General features: G+C 36.8%; 1 pseudogene; it reads right to left on the bottom strand.

Annotated features, from left to right (window-relative positions):
* The window catches only part of LOC102819332, a 198452-nt pseudogene that overhangs the window by 59304 nt on the left and 135659 nt on the right, over window positions 1-3489 (bottom strand).

Genomic DNA, 3489 nt, shown 5'->3' with positions numbered 1-3489 from the left:
GACTCAACAGCACTTAACAACAACAACAATATCTTAATATCTTTGGTCATGTAGGAAACTTCAGTGGAAGAGGTGACTTTGGTGGCAGATATGCAAGCAGTATGGAGGTGGCAGAAACTACAAAGATTTTGGAAGTTACAACAATCTGTCTTCAAATTTTGAGTCCATGATGGGAGGAATCTTTGGAGACCAAAGCTCTGGTCTTTATAGTGTGGAGGTCAGTATTTTGACAAATCTCAAAACCAAGGTGGTTATGGCAGTTCAAGCAGGAACAATAGCTACTGAAGTGGCAGGTTTTCATGATTGCCAGTAAACAAAGCTTAGCAGGAGATGAGAGGCAGAGAAGTGACAGGGAAGTGACAGATTTCAACAGATTTGAGAACTCAACCAAGCACAGTAGTGGCAGGGCCTAGCTGCTACAAAGAAGACACGTTTTACCCAATTATCAAGTGTATGGGCAAAATTGTATAGCAGGTTAATTTAGTTTCTGTTCTGTGGGAAGTGTAAAGCATTCCAACAAAGGGTTTTAATGTAGTGTTTTGTTGTTGTTTTTTTCACCCATACTGTTGATTGCTAAATGTAATAATCTGACCATGAGGCTGTATAAATGTCTTTCTTAAGAAATAAATCCATAAGCACAGTGTTCAAGAGCAAAGATGTCAGTTTGAGCACTAAGGTACATCTCACCCAAGTCATGGTATTTTCAATCTCCTCACATGCATGTAAAATTGGACAATGAATAAGGAAGACCATGGAAGAATCGATGAATTAGAATTAATGGTATTTTCAGAGAATAGTGAAAGTACAAAGAACTATCAAAAGAACATGCAAATCTGTCTTGGAAGAAGTACAGTTAAAATGCTCCCTAGAAGTAAACATGTCTCGACTTTGTCTTTTGTATTTTGATATGTTATCAGGAGGTACCAGTCCTTGAGAAGGGCATCATGCTTGGGTAAGTGGAGTTTTAGCAACAGTAATGATGACCCTCAACAAGATGGCAGCAACAATGGGCTCAAATATAACAATTATGAGAGTGGTGCAGGACCAGGCAGTATTCTGTTCTGAGTGGTGATGGCTGGTGGTTATGTGCCATGGAGTCAGTTCTGACTCATAGCAACCCTGTACAGGGTTTCCGAGGCTGTAAATCTTCACGGGAGCAAAAAGCCTCATCTTTCTCCCACGGAACAGCTGGTAGTTTCAAACTGCTGACCTTGCAGTTCGCAGGCTGATTTGTAACCACTGCGCTACCAGAGCTCCTTAAACCCATTGGTCAGCACCCAACAGCAACAACACATCACACAAAGTGTTTTCTGCCTATTTTTGACTTACAGGATGATACCTCATTTCTCCAGCTAATCAGAGCACACCAAGTTTTCCATTTCTAAACTAGATACCTCTTAACTAAATTTGAAATGACTTCTATTTGTCATTATAATGGAGTTCTAATATCTTTTTCTAAGGTGATAATTCACTGAAGACATAAAAGGGAGTCCCACTCAATTTAATACCATGTTAATTTTTCCTGTAATACCCTTAAAGATCTCCAGGCAGTTTTGCTCTAGAATATTTATTGTTGGAGCACACCATATTCAGTATTTGAGGTAACAATAGCATTGTAATTTCACACCATTATAACATTCTGGAGAACCCCTTTCTCATTATTAGCATTAAAATTAATTTTATTCATATGAAGCCTCTAATCATATTTTAGCAAAATCTGTACAGTTAAGTGATTATAGCTATGTGTTTGTCGTACAAATATAAATGTGCTTGCATCTGTTCTAAGCAAAATATATCCTTAAGACAATTTTACAAAATTTTACTTCCTCAAGTTGAGTTATCAACTCTGTGATGTTATCCATGTTCTAAATTATGTTTGTTTATTTTCCATCATTTTATTATGACAAATTTCTTACACATATAATAGCTGAGCAGATTTTAGAGCGTAAACTCATTTATTTCCTAAATTCTACAATAATGATTTTACTAAAATTTTTTTCACATTATGTATCCATTCATGGCTTTATCCTTCCATTAATCTACACTGATTTTAAAAATGTTTTTCAGAATAAGTTGCTCACATTTGTACACCAGTCTCTCCATAAAACTTCATCTTGCAACATACTAGTGTTCACTATTTACTTTTGGTTCTTTTATTCTTCTGAAGTAAAATTTACCTGTGATGAATTAGACACATCCTGAGTCTACAATTTGATGCATTGGACAAATGAGACACAATTTTGCAAAGTAGCAAACATCAACACCACCACTGCATGGTTCTTCCACTCCCTCTCCAGTTAGCCTCTCCACTACCCCAACACTGTGCTTTATCATAAATGGAATTTCTGATTAAGTTTTCTTTTGGGTGGTCTGAAAAAGAGAGAGTCAAAGTTCTCAGCATTGCCAACAGTCAACAAATGAGAAATAGGGGTGTGGATACCTGGTCTGGCTTCTTCCTGTTTCCCAGCGGTCATGGGATATCTGCTGTAGATCAGCCCTGCAGAGATAATTACAGATGTATATCAAGTGCTCCAGTAAAGCAATGGTTAAGGGCATGGCTGCTAACCTGAAAGTCAGTGACTGGGACCCAGCAGTTGCTTTGCAAGAGAAAACACCTGACAATCTCCTGTCACTATTTTAGCCTTGGAATTCCTCAGGTGGCAATTCTGCTGTTCCATATAGTGTCCAAAGCATATATGAGTCATATAAAAAGGCCTAACTAATTTTTGTTTTATCCACGGTTTATGGATTGAATTATATTTCAAAAAATTATGTGTTGTAAGGACATACCGACCAGCCCAGAGAAGCTTAAGGAACAGAAGAAACTTTTTGAAAGAAAGACCAGCAGGAACAAATAAAAAACAAAAATGGCAATCTGATTGGCTATTACAAAAACAAGCAAGTTGTTCACCGAGGAGCCATCAAGGCAAGCAATCAAGTTCCTCCAAGACTGAAACTCAAAGGGAACACACTATTTGTAAATAATTCTGAGGATAGTACAGGAAAGGGCAGTGCTTCATTCTGTTGTACATAGATAGCATTGTTATGAGTCAGAACTGACTCAATGGCACCTAACAACAACAAAAAAGTGAAAACCTAGGTTGACTTGAAAAGACTGTTGATAGAATTAATGGATATCAAAGGCAATTTAGATTAGGTTTCAGAAGTAAATTAGAAGAGTCACTGAGAAATTCTCCATTGTCTTAGAGAATATGTATAGCATCAGCAACAGAATGCTAAAAATGTGGATATTAAATGTGCTTCTGGTGAGATTTAAAAGAAAATTATGTGCATGTGATTGGACAATGGGGCAAGTGTGAAATATTTTATGTAGAGGCAAAGAACTTGTCCAAATTATGTTCAGATGTTTGGTAGAGCATGTAAGTGATTGACTTGGGTATTTGGTTAAGTAGATTTATAAGTACGACATATATTTTTTAAACATTTTATTGTGAATTGAGTGAAAGATCATCAGCTTTAATTTCAACT

This window comes from Chrysochloris asiatica, unplaced genomic scaffold, assembly GCF_000296735.1.
Source record: "Chrysochloris asiatica unplaced genomic scaffold, ChrAsi1.0 scaffold00247, whole genome shotgun sequence".
Lineage (NCBI taxonomy): Eukaryota > Metazoa > Chordata > Mammalia > Afrosoricida > Chrysochloridae > Chrysochloris > Chrysochloris asiatica.
Note: the sequence above shows the minus strand (reverse complement) of the source record. Positions and strands in the feature narration are given on the sequence as shown.